Genomic DNA, 13,928 nt, shown 5'->3' with positions numbered 1-13,928 from the left:
CCCATCCGCTGGCAGGCGGCATCAAGGTCATCCAGCAGGTGGCGCGCCTGCTGGGTCTGCTGGCAAAACAGTGCACCCGTGCCGAGCGGCGCGCTATACTCGTCCACCCTTCTATAAGAAGCTTCCCCAGCACGCCAAGGATACACAGATCTCGGGCGCCAGGGCAAAAGAAGATTGTCTCGGCAACAGACATTAGTAGGCTCCAAGCATTATATTCTTTATGCCCCTGGGCCCACATGTCAGGGCCCAGTCCCTTTGTGCATGCCCCCCTTCAGCTATAAAAGGGGAGGCATGCGACGTTACACACACACACAATCTGAGGACACGCAATCTTAGGTCACGCCTTAGACTCGCAAGCTCACAAGCAATACATCTCACAGTGGAGTAGGGTATTACGCTCCGGCGGCCCGAACCACTCTAAATCCTTGTGTGTTCTTGAGTTCTTCCCGTTCATTCTAACGATCAAGCAAAATGCCTAAGCCCCTCCTCATCTCAGGATTTAGGGCGGGTGCACTCCGCCACCCGGCCGGAGATTTACTCTCCGACATTTGGCGCGCCAGGTAGGGGCCTAGGCATTAGGTTTTTGTTTGATCCCTTGCCCAAGCATGATGGTGCAGATCATTGAGCACCGCGCCGAGACTTCGGTTGACTTTGCAGTGGAGGGAGAAGTTGCTTCCTCCACACCGCAGGTTCCTAGTCGCCTAGCACCAGCCACTCTTGTTGTGCACGCCGCACGGCAGCACACGGTAGCGCAAACGTCCCGGACTCCATCAAGGGCGTCTCTGGGGGCGTTGTCAGCAGCCAGGGAGTTGTTGCGACACCCTCCAAGCTCCACGACTTCACTAGGAGCCATGAAGCAATAGCGGGACGACGTCGACCGACTGCTCAGTATGGCGCATTCTACCTCGACCAGGTCGAAGACGCGGTCATCCCAGCGCCAACACGAGGCATCAACATCTGTGCGCTCGCCCTCAGTGAGGGGCGCACAGACCAACGACCTCCGAGTAGAGCTCAACCGCAGGCGTGCGGGAGAGGACGCCCGGGTATCCTTGAAAAGGGCACGCGAGCGCCGCCAAAACATCGATGGTCGCGACCTCGATCAAGACTTTGTTGCGGTTGCGCCACAAACACCAGTGGCCACCCGGTCCCAAACGAGTGTCCCCTTTGTCGGTGTGGGCTATGCCGCTCTTGCGGATCATCTCCGTGCGGCGTCCTGGCCACCCAAGTTCTGGTCGCACCTGCCGAAAAAATACGACGGAACAACGAACCCATCGAAGTTCCTGCAGGTGTACGTTACCGCCATCACGGCAGCAGGTGGAAACACCGCTGTGATGGCAACATATTTTCATGTGGCCTTGTCTGGACCAGCCCGGACCTGGCTCATGAACCTCACCCCGGGATCAGTCTACTCCTGGGAAGAACTCTATGTGCGGTTCGTGGCGAACTTCGCCAGTGCTTACCAACAGCATGGTGTGGAGGCCCACCTCCATGCAGTGAGGCAGGAGCCAGGGGAGACCCTCCGGAAGTTCATCTCCCGCTTCACCAAGGTGCAAGGTACGATACCTCGTATTTCTGATGCTTCTATCATCACTGCCTTCCGATAGGGAGTATGTGATGAAAAAATGTTGGAGAAGTTGGCCACACATGACGTGGAGACTGTCCCCACGCTCTTCGCTCTGGCCGACAAGTGCGCCAGAGCCACCGAGGGCCGTGCGTGGCACTCGGCCCCACAAACTGGAGCTGCCCAGTCGGGTGGCTCGGGGCCGTCCTCCAGGACAGAAAGAAGAAAAAGAAGAAGGACTGCGACTACCAGAAGTCGCGGTCCACCGCTCTAGTGGTCGCAGCAGCGACCGGAGGCCAGAGTGACCGCAACAAACGCTTGCGGCCGCAGAGAGGTGGCAACGGTTCATGCCCTGTGCACCCGAACGGTCGCCACAGCGTCGCGGAGTGCTGCGAGATCATTGACCTCACAAAACGCGTCAGCGAGCGGCGCGAGCAGTCTTCCAAAGACGGCTCCCCGCCTCACCACCGCCCCGGCAAGGAAAAGGTGGACGACGGCGAGGTGGCCGCGGCTGAACGGGACCTTGGGTATCAGTCGCCCGAGGGGGACCTGAAGGATATCTTCGCCGGAGGCTCCTACTCCGATGAAGACAACTAGACGGACCTCGGAGGGACCCCGTGTTCCCCGGTCTACGGAGCTGAAGCACGTCGTCCTCCGGAGGCCCTTCCGGATCCCCCACGGGTCCGGGTTGCAGACAGGTACATGCAAAAGTGGCCACATCCAGAGACAAGGGCTCCCGTGTCAAATGCAGACGGGAACTCTGAGTCGGGGCCCAGCCCCACGGCAAGTGTCATACCAAGAGGGGCTCCGCAACTCTCCCCTAGCTGGGAAGGACCCTTCGAGGTAACGGGAATGCACCGACCCAGGGGCAACCATCTAGCTACGACTAGAGGAGCACCTTACCCCGATGCCAAACATCTCTGTAAGTTCTATCCATAGAGCAAGACTAAGGGGTCGAGTCTGTTTCCCTTTTTTTGAACTAGATAACGCATACGTGTATGACAACCTGGTGGGGTCTGCCCCCATGAACCCGGACTATTGGTCTGCACACATGCACGACAAGTTATAAAGAGAAACTACCCCCCTCAGCTGTGCTCTTGTGATAGTTCCATCTTGCTGCTCCATGGTCCTACCTTGCAGTCTTTCAAATAATACTTTTTAGCTAACCCACCCGTACGGTCTCCATCTGTCTGACATGGCGACATCCAAATTGAACAGCCAGGCTTGCAGATTAGGGCCCCTGATACGAAAGTAGGGAGGCCCGACAGCCTGGGGCGGCTCTAGAGAACGGGACCCCGTTCCATAGGGTGGTCCGGAGCCCATGTAGCCGCTCAGCCAGGTCCTGTACCATGGGCCTACATGCTCTGCCACCCCGTGATGGGAACTTAGTATCTAGAGTTATAAGTCCTGTGGGTCCGACAACCTCGGGACCAGAGCTAGAGAATGGACATAAGTCTCCTGGGGTGGTCCGGAGCCCGTGCAGCCGCTCAGCCTGGTCCCGTACCGTGGGCCTGCACGCTCCACCGCCCTGCGACAAGTGTCCTAGTATCTAGAACCGCGACCCAAGGGGGTCCGGACACGCAACTTGGCCACCCGGACTAAAACTTGCAGGTCCCGAGCATGTATCAAAGGGCAACTAATATCAGACGGAGAACCCTATGAGGTGTACTACTAATGCTTCCTAACTAAAAGTTGTGTACAGATCTAGATCCCGGCGAGCTTGCCTCCCGAGGATTGTTGACAACCTTTTCAGGAACGCTGGTATCCAACCTCAACACATCAAGACTGCATCCCAGGCGGGGGGCCAGGTACTAAGGAGGAGTCAACAACATCGCACACAGCAGGAACAGGCGTTACACAGATAAGTGTTAAATGCTGCTTAGAAGACAATATTTATTTCTTTACAAAAACATGGGAAGCCTGGGGGCCGGTTCTAAAGAACGGATGCCCGTTCCATAAGGTGGTCCGGAGCCTGTGTGGCCGGTTAGCCTGGTTCCGTACCCAAAATCCTGCACACTCCACCACTCCGTGGCGGGTGTCCTAGTATTTAAAACTAAAGTCCTGTGCGTCCAACAACCTGGAGGTTCGGCTCTAAAGAACGGGCACTTGTCTCCTGGGGGGTCCAGAAACCATGCAGCCGCTCAGCCTGGTCCCGTATCGTGAGCCTGCATACTCCATCACCCTGCGGCAGGTGTCTTAGTACTTGAAGCCACCATCTAGGGGGTTCGGACACACAATTGGGCTTCCCAGGCTAAAATCATGTGTACATATGTTATTACATTTTGCTCTCAAGCAAATGTCATTACATTCCCTTACAAGCGGGACCCCAGCTCCATTTCTGCAGGAATGAACTACCTCCACACCAGTAAGGGCCGCGGGATAACAAGCCCCGAGCGGCTCGCCAGCGGAGACGACCGCATCAGCACCGACGGTGACGGCCGCCTCTGCACTGATGACTCGCTAGCAGCGGCGATCATCTCAGCATGAACGCCGCTGCGGGTAGGACCTCGCCCCCATCTTCCTACGGGGGGCGACAACAGGCCATTAAAGCCAAAGAGTTGGAGGCCCGGCGACAGGCAGCACTGATGGCCTCACCAGCGACAACAACCACCCCTGCACCGGTGGGCGATGGCTGCCTCAGCGCGCTTGTAGGTCCTCACTCCCGTCTCTGCTAAGGGAGTGAGGACATCCAATAACACGGCCGCCGCTTCCGCAATGTACGACGCCATGTACGACCCACCAGTACGACCGGCGACGCGAGAGAAGCCGTGGGTGTGGCGGACCTGCACACGGCGCGACCATCGCCCGTGCGGTGAACGGGCAGCCGCGCCCCGACCCAGCAGCAGAAGGCAGCGTCGGAGGCAGCGCCGAAGCCATCCATGCCAAGGCATCGAGCACGCGGTGGCTGGCGACACCCGCAGTCAGCCAGCCCCACGTACCCGAAGTTCGCCTCCTCCGCATGAATAGCGAACGTCCTTCTCCCCCGAACACTGAGGGAAGAAGCGGGCCGCTACCCACGCGGAGGTGGGGCCCCAACTCGGCACACCCTCCTCCCTAGCACGGATGATGAACATCCTTGAAGCTGAGGGCAGGAGGGAGGCCGCAGCCCGTCTTGCTTCTCCCCACCACAAGGCTGGTAGTCATCCTTCTGGATGACCACCGGCGGGGGACTGCAGCCGGGCTGTATGATGAAAATCCTTGAAGCCGAATGATGGTGGAAGGATGACAACTCCCATGGGGTTGCACCCCTCCAACAGCAACAAGAAGAAGACAAGACCAGTGACACCACCACGAGCACACGCTCTCCGACGGTGAAGTCGCCGGAAAATACGGCCTTGACGCGGATCCCTCCAGAGAACACCAGCGCACCCCATCTGGAGGCCCGGAAGGCGAAAGGGTGCGGTGGTCGCAAGAGGAGCGAGGCATGTCTACTGCCTGGGAGATCGACCCCTTTTTAAAGGCAGATCCCCCCACTCGCGCCCCTGAAGCGTCATGGGTGAAGTCTCCCCCGGCGTGCACCAAGGATCCCACCTTATGACACGGGGGCCAGGCCCCGCATGTCATACAGACCAACCCTAAGAAGGAGCGTGCAACTGCCCTGTGGTTACGTGCCCCTTCATTTTCGGGGCAGCCAGCGATCAGGAAGGCGAACCGCCGCACAAGGGGCATCCAACCGCCCTACGGTTAAGCGCCCCTTCATCTTCGTTGTATCCAGCGGTCAAAGAGGCGAACCGCCACGCAAGAAGCGTACAACTGTCCCACGGCTGTGCGCCCCCTCAGCTCCGCCGCAACTGGCGGTCCAACTCAGGGGCCCAGGCCCACATGTCATGTAACCGGCGCGCCGGTTACCGTGTGCGAAGAAACCGCACCGCCGCTTGCGCCAATGCCACGTCTTCTCCAGGCTGTCACGAGAGTCTGAAAAGGTAAATTTTTCAAAACCAGTGCAGCGACTCGAGGCAGCCCCATGCATGGCCCAACAGTGCCATTAAGTACGATGGTCACGGGCCAGTCAGCCGTGGGAATAGGCACGACAGTTGGCATGGCCATAGGCGGGCCGACAGTAATTGCAGCAACAGGCACGCAGAAGCAGCGGTCCAACCGCCAATCAGACTCTGGTCCCACCTGCAGGCTCGCATCCTCCCCTGAGGCAGGACCGGGGGCCACTATCGGTACCCTAAATCAGGGGTACCCTCTCCTAAAGCACGAAGACGCCGCACCAATGCGACGTCTCATAACCACGCGGGGACGGCGCCTGACCCCCCCCCCCCCCGCATGGGCAGGCCAAAGGGTGTCACGTGGCAAGGAAAGACAACACATCCCAGTAAGTCCGGACCCCCACCGAAGGACACCGGACCCCTATACATATAAGTCTAGAGCCTCCGGGCACGTCCGAACCTCAGCGGGGTCCCGGAACGAGGAGGACCCTGGTATGAGCAGGGGTTCAGTGCTGACATGTGTCTGGGCCTTGCCCTTCACGTCCCGCTCAGGCGGAGACCCGCTGCTTGTGGCCCATGACATAAGCTATCGGACCGAACCTGACGTGAAGTCATGCAACCCCTGCATTTATTGGAGAAAGAACGCGCCGCCTGCCACTGCGCTGACGGGCGACGTGCCCTCTCAATATTTAATGCGTCCCATCCCATCCGCTGGCAGGCGGCGTCAAGGTCATCCAGCAGGCGGCGCGCCTGCTGGGTCTACTGGCAAAACAGTGTGCCCATGCCGAGCGGCGCGCTATACTCGTCCACCCTGCTACAAGAAGCTTCCCCTGCACGCCAAGGATACGCAGATCTCGGGCGCCAGGGCACAAGAAGATTGTCTCGGTAACAGACATTAGTAGGCTCCAAGCACTATATTCTTTATGCCCCTGGGCCAACATGTCGGGGCCTAGTCCCTTTGTGCATGCCCCCCTTCAGTTATAAAAGGGGAGGCATGCGACGTTACACACACACGCAATCTGAGGACACACAATCTTAGGTCACGCCTTAGACTCGCAAGCTCACAAGCAATACATCTCACAGTGGAGTAGGGTATTATGCTCCGGCGGCCCGAACCACTCTAAATCCTTATGTGTTCTTGAGTTCTTCCCGTTCATTCTAACGATCAAGCAAAACGCCTAAGCCCCTCCTCATCTCAGGATTTAGGGCGGGTGCACTCCGCCACCCGGCCGGAGATTTACTCTCCGACACAAGCTGTGAGGCATGGTCAGTTAAGACGGAATTTGTCCCTCTCTTCTTGAGAGAGATATCTCTGGGGCCCTCGAGTGATTGGATCAAGAAATGCATGGACGTGCTAGGGTTAAGTGTTAGCCAATGAAAGGATTCCAATTCACAGTATCGAGAAAGAGAGGTCAGCTTAGAGCCAGACCAAATATCGTGAGACAAAGGGAACAACATGTACGTAATGTTGCAATGGTTCGTCTGATATGATCTTTACGTGCGCATAGGAGTTGACATGTTTTGCTAGAGGCCGCTCTCAATTATTGGGATAAGTAAGAGTACTTGGGCCATGTTTATATGTACATGAACTTATAGGGTCACACACTTAAGGCCTTTAGGGTTACTGATGGGCCTCGGAGTTAGAAGCCCACCTGAACGTCTATATAATGAGGGGCTGTCACACCCGGTTTTGGAGGCAAACCGAATGCGAACTATGTACGTGCCAGGATCAGAACTCACGTACACAGCGATTACATAAATGAACATCATCACACAATGCTCGAATAATAACATAAAAGAGTACTTATTACATCATCGAGTCATAGACATCCACATAGTCATTGTCTTAACAAGTAAATCAAAGTGCTAAACGAAACGCAGTAAAGCTAAGGCCTTCACAGGCAGCTGACTGGGGGTTGCCGCCAACCCACACCTAGAATTCGTCGTAGTCTTGGAACTCCTGGAAGTCTCCTTCCACGGCTTCACCTTCTCCTGAGCAGTGGTTACAATGCGGACAACCTGGTGTTTTGTGGGAAAGCAAGGATGAGTACACATCAACGTACTCAGCAAATGTCCCGTTTGGCTGAAGTGGACTAGCTTTATGTGGAGTTAGGCTCAAGCAGTTGCTTTTAGTTGGTCAAGTATTTATCATTAGTAGAAGCCAGATTTTAGCATTAACCAACCCGTAAACCATTTCCTCATCGAGGAACATCATCATCATAGTCGAACCAAAACCATATCATAATCATTGTATCTCGAACCATCTATATCTCTAATCAAAGAGGATCCCAAGACTGCTCTTAACCGTGAGCACGGCTGATATATCAGTTTCTAATCCTCTGCAGAGGTTGCACACTTTACCCATGAGTCATGATTCCCTTTCTACCCGGGGAGAGCTAATCCCCATTGACCACTACCTAGGTGGTCCGGCAGGGCATCACTACGTAGCTTTTACAAAGATTCCCTAGAGATCATAGCTGCCCGTTAGGTTTCTCCAGTTTGATAAACACAGTACCCCTCCCCGCAGGAGAGTGGCTAACAAAGAGCAAAACGAAAGAACCTCGGCACTCAGCCTCGGCAGAGCAAGCACTGTGCCTGGACCCCATTGACGGCACGACGGCTAAGCAACTACACCTCTAGTTCATCTAGTTAATCAACTAAGGGCACCCCATTTCACCCTCATGGTTGCACTGTTATCTCGGGTGGTCTCTCAACGAACCAGTCCTTACGGAGAGGTACTCAGGAAACAGCCTGAGCCCCCTAGAGTATCACAAGATCATCAACATCATCAGGATAACAGTATCATAAATAGTCACATCATGTTCATTGATTATGTTAAAGCAATAGCAAAGTGCTAACCATAATAGTCCATAAGGTCATCAAGGATAAAGTAAAATGTAAAGCTAGTCAATCCTTAGGTTTCAAGTAAGTAGTGCGGGGTAGTAAGTTATAAATGAATAGGACATAATGGGACAGAGGACACTTGCCTTCACCAAACTGCTGATCAGGGACTTCCTCTGCAACTTCCTCGGGAAACACAGACTGCTCGTTGTCTACGTAAAGTAATTATTCACACTATGCACTTGGGAAGATAACAAACAAAAAGCAACATTCCAAACATATGCAGCAGAAAGATCACAAGTTCATAGTTGAAAAGGGATGGGCACTCTGGTGTTCCCTAGGTCTGGAGTAGAGGACTATACAAAGTGATTCATTATCCACTAATCAAGTTCAAGTCAGTGGTGGGGTTAAATCCTTGCATGGTTTTAAGTTCCTAAACTTAGGTGTTTAAGTCCATAAACTTAAGTAACCCAACTTTTATTAAAGTCTACCAATTTCTAATTATCTCAAATAAGGTTCCAATAGCCTTAATCCTATCCTAGTGATTAACTATTAATTGGTACATGGAAACAGCAGGGAAACATTGTTTGAATAGATAGACAAAAACATAATGAGCATTTTGCAATTTGAAGCACCTCATTTGGAGTTCATATGACAAAGTTATGAATTTTACAAGTTTGGGGATTAAAAATATACCCTAAATACCTATTTTGAATTAAATAAAAGGTCCAGGGACTTAACTGCGAGAAACCAGGGACGGCGGGTTCAAATTCCAGAAAATCGGGGGTCTCTTTAAGAAAATGCGCAGGCGAAGGGGTATCGGGCTCCTACGGCCGTCGGATCTCAAGCGAACGGCCAGGATTAGATCCTGCGGGCAGGCGCGCGAGCGCGCGGCGGCCTGGGTGACTGACAGGCGGGACCAGGCGGGCAGAGCGCGCGCGGGCGGGCTGACAGGCGGGGCCGGCGGGCAGGGCGAGCGCGCGGGCGGGCTGACAGGCGGGGCCGGCGGGCAGGGCGAGCGCGCGGGCGAGCTAACAGGCGGGGCCCAACTGGCAGGGAGATGGGGTGAGGGGGAAGTGGGCCTGGGCCGCTGGATCTCCGGCGGACGGCCAGGATTAGGTCCGGGCGAGTTGAATCAGGGCCGCCCGATCTGGGATGAACGGCGGGGATCGGGTGGGCGGTCTGGGTCTTTCCTACGGCTAACTGGGGCGGCGGCGCTCGTCCCCGCGGCGGAGGGCTCGCCGGAGACGAGGGGCGCGGGCGTTTGGCGGGCCTCTGGGGCGACCTGAGTGGCCGGGAAGGTTGGGGAGGGCGCGGGGAGTTCTCTGGTGGGGTCTGGGTCGGGGCAGAGGCACCGGAGGGGGCGGTTCACGGCGGAGCGGCTCGGCGGCGGGATTACTCTACTCCGGCGAGGAATTACACGCGGCAGAGAGCAAAACAAAGGGCGATAGGGGCGGGAGAGGTCCCTTACCTCAAGACGGGCTCCGGGGACTCCTCCTCGGCGGCAATGGCACGACGGTGGTCCGAGGCGACGGTGGGGGACCTCCGCGGCTGCACGGGGAACGGCGGGTGAGCGCGGGCAGAGAGAAATAGGGAGGGGGAGAGGGAATTGGGGCGCGTCCCGGGTTGCGGACGCCGGGGCGAAGCTCACCGTGGCAACGGACACGGCGGAGCTCCAACGGCGGCCGGGAAACGAGCTCGGGACGGCGGGGGTTATGGCGGCGGCGCTCTGCGTGCGCGCAGCGAGGGGGAAAGAGGGTCTACTGGGGCGCAAATGGGGGAGGGGGTGAGGGCGAGTGGGGTTCAGGGCTCAAGTGGCCAGGGGCGGGTCATTTCCGAGCTCCACGCGCGACGTGGGCGCGGGGAAGGCGGACGCGCGCAGCTCGGCGGCGGTTACGCGGGGACGACGGGGCTGACAGCCCGGGCCCGCGAGCAGAGAGAGAGGGGAGAGCGGAGGCGGGCGCGCGGGAGGCGGCTGCGCTGACGGGCGGGCCCGCCGGGGCAGAGAGAGGAGGGGGAGGGAGAGGCGCGCGCGCGGGAATGGGCCGGCTGGGCCGAAAGGCCGAGGAGGGCGGGGGAGTTGAGCCTCTTTCTCTTTTCTTTTTATTCTGAATTGTTTTTCCCTTTTCTTTTTATTTTCCCTATTTGATCCAAATTCAAACAAGCCACAAATTCAAACCAAACCTTCCAAGAATTATGCACCAAGCAAAAGTGAAATCTAGGGTTCAACATGATGCAACAATTCATACTCCCTTAGGGTTTAACATAATAAACTATAATTACAAATAAAATAAGCACTTATCTCCTATAGAAATGAGAAAAAAAAGAATGAGGAAGGATGAGAAAAGGAAGTAACACCTGAATTTGTGAATATGAGCAAAGAAATTTTATACCCCCAAATTCAGGGTGTTACAAACCTATCCCCCTTAAAAGAATCTCGCCCCGAGATTCAAGGTTGGTCAGCAAAGAGTTCAGGGTATTTGGCCTTCAGATCATCTTCTCGTTCCCAGGTTGCTTCTTCCTCCGAGTGGTGACCTCATCTGACTTTGCACATTCTGATGGTGTTTCTCCGGGTGACTCTGTCTGCAAACTCCAGAATCTGCGTTGGCTTCTCTATGTATGTCAGATCCTCCTGGACTTCCAAACCCTCCACTGGCAACTGTTCTTCTGGTACTCGCAGACACTTCTTCAATTGCGACACATGGAACACATTGTGCACTGCTGACAAGCTCTCTGGTAGGTCTGGCTGGTAGGCCACTTCTCCACGCTTTGCTTGAATCTGATACGGTCCAACGTACCGGGGTGCTAGCTTGCCTTTGACTCCGAACCTTCTGACTCCTCGGATAGGTGACACCTTCAGATAGACGTAGTCTCCCACTTCAAAACTCAGTTCTCTTCTCCTTCTGTCAGCATAGCTTCGCTGTCTTGACTGGGCTGTCTTCAGGTTCTCCCGAACCATTTTGATATTCTCTTCGGCTTCAAGCAAGATGTCGGGGCCAAACACCTGTCTCTCTCCAGGCTGGTCCCAATGCAGCGGAGTCCTACAACTCCGTCCATAGAGCGCCTGAAACGGCGACATCTTCAAGCTGGCCTGGTAACTATTGTTGTAGGAGAATTCTGCATAAGGTAGCCTTTTGTCCCATCCTGACTTGTCTTGCAACGCACAGGCTCTCAACATATCTTCTAGGATCTGATTAGTTCTTTCAGTCTGACCGTCTGTCTGCGGGTGATAAGCCGAGCTGAAGTTCAAATGCGTGCCCAAAGCTTCTTGTAGCTGCTGCCAGAAATGAGAGGTGAATTGCGTTCCTCGATCTGACACTATCTTCTTCGGCACACCATGAAGGCAGACTATCCGTGACATATATAACTCAGCTAGCGTTGCTCCGGTGTATGTTGTCTTCACAGGTATGAAATGGGCCACCTTTGTTAAGCGGTCCACAACCACCCAGATGGAATCATAACCGGCCCGGGTACGAGGTAGGCCAACTATAAAATCCATCCCGATCTCATCCCACTTCCACTGAGGAATCCGCAAAGGCTGCAACAATCCGGCGGGCCTTTGATGCTCTGCTTTGGTTCTCTGACAGCTATCGCAGATGGCGACATATTCTGCGATCTCTCTTTTCATGCCATACCACCAAAACCTTCTTTTTAAATCCTGGTACATCTTCTCACTTCTAGGGTGTATCGAGTAAGCTGTCTCATGAGCTTCCTTGAGGATCAGTTCCCGAATAGGTTTGAGGTCGGGAACACACAATCGGTCCTTGAACCATATTACTCCCTCTTCGTCCTCTCGAAAGTCTTTGCCTCTTCCTTCTAAGATCAGCTGTCGGATCTTGTTGATGTTTTCATCATCCTTCTGCCCTTCTTTGATCTCCCGCTCTAGGGTGGGCTCTAATTCCACTGTTACTCCTTGCGTACTGTTCAGGAAACCGAGGCTCAGTCTGTCGAATTCTTTGGCTAACTCATACGGCATCGGGTACGAGGCCAACATATTGACTTGACTCTTCCTGCTCAGAGCATCTGCAACAACATTGGCTTTGCCTGGGTGGTAATGTATCTCTAGCTCATAGTCTTTGATCAATTCCAACCATCTTCGCTGCCTCATGTTTAACTCTGACTGGGTGAATATGTACTTCAGACTTTTATGATCTGTGTAGATGTCGCACTTCTGTCCATACAGGTAATGTCTCCAGGTCTTTAAGGCATGAACCACTGCTGCCAACTCCAGGTCATGTGTGGGATAATTTTTCTCATGGATCTTCAGCTGCCGAGACGAGTATGCTACAACTCTTCCTTCTTGCATTAGCACACATCCCAATCCGGTGTACGAAGCGTCGCAATACACTGAGAATGACTTGTGAACATCAGGCAGGACTAACACAGGAGCTGTAGTCAATCTATTCTTCAGTTCTTCAAATGCTTCCTGACACTTTTGAGTCCATTTAAACTCAACTTTCTTCGCTAGCAACGCTGTCATTGGCCTAGCAATCTTTGAGAAGCCTTCAATGAAACGCCGATAATATCCAGCCATTCCAATGAAGCTCTTGATCCCACGAACATCCTTCGGTGCTTTCCAGTTCAGGATATCTGCTACTTTCTTTGGATCCACTGCTAACCCATCTTGATTTATGATGTGGCCCAGAAATAAGACTTCATGAATCCAGAACTCGCATTTGCCCAGCTTGGCATACAACTGATGCTCTCGAAGTCTTTGCAATACCATCTTCAAATGCTCTACATGATCTTCCTCACTTTGAGAGTATATGAGAATGTCATCGATGAACACTACCACAAACTTGTCTAGATAGTCCATGAACACACTGTTCATCAGGTACATAAAGAAGGCTGGCGCATTTGTCAAACCAAAGGACATAACTGTGAACTCATATAACCCATACTTGGTGATGAATGCCGTCTTCGGTATATCTGAGGGTCGGATTCTGAGTTGATGGTAACCTGATCTCAGATCTATCTTCGAGAATACGCTGGCACCTCTGAGCTGGTCGAACAAATCTTCTATCCTTGGCAGGGGGTACTTGTTCTTGACAGTGACTTCATTCAAGGCTCTGTAGTCTATGCACATCCTTTTGGTACCATCTTTCTTCTCTACAAACAACACTGGAGCGGCCCAAGGCGAGGTGCTTGGTCTAATGTAACCCTTCTCTAACATCTCATCTATCTGCTTCTTGAGTTCCACCAATTCTGGTCCAGACACTCGATAGGCTCTTTTGGAAATGGGGGCGGTACCAGGGATAAGCTCTATGGCAAATTCGACTTTTCTCTCGGGTGGCATGCCCGTTAGTTCCTCGGGAAACACATCCGGAAAGTCTGACACAACCTTGATAGCCTCGAGCGGGTTGGGCTCCTTACTATCAACTGAAATCTGGTGATAGACTCCCTCTTCTGACTTAGGCATCCTTAGCTCGGCCACTACCCCTTCTCCTGACGGGGACTTCAAGGTTACGGTCCTCTTGTCACAACTAACATTTGCCTCATACTTCATTAACCAATTCATCCCTAGAATAACATCTATCCCAGGGGTGTCTATTACTATTAAGTCACTGGGGAATCCTATCCCCCTTATTTCC

This window comes from Zea mays, chromosome 7 (genome assembly GCF_902167145.1).
Source record: "Zea mays cultivar B73 chromosome 7, Zm-B73-REFERENCE-NAM-5.0, whole genome shotgun sequence".
NCBI lineage: Eukaryota > Viridiplantae > Streptophyta > Magnoliopsida > Poales > Poaceae > Zea > Zea mays.
This window is presented reverse-complemented; position numbering follows the sequence as displayed.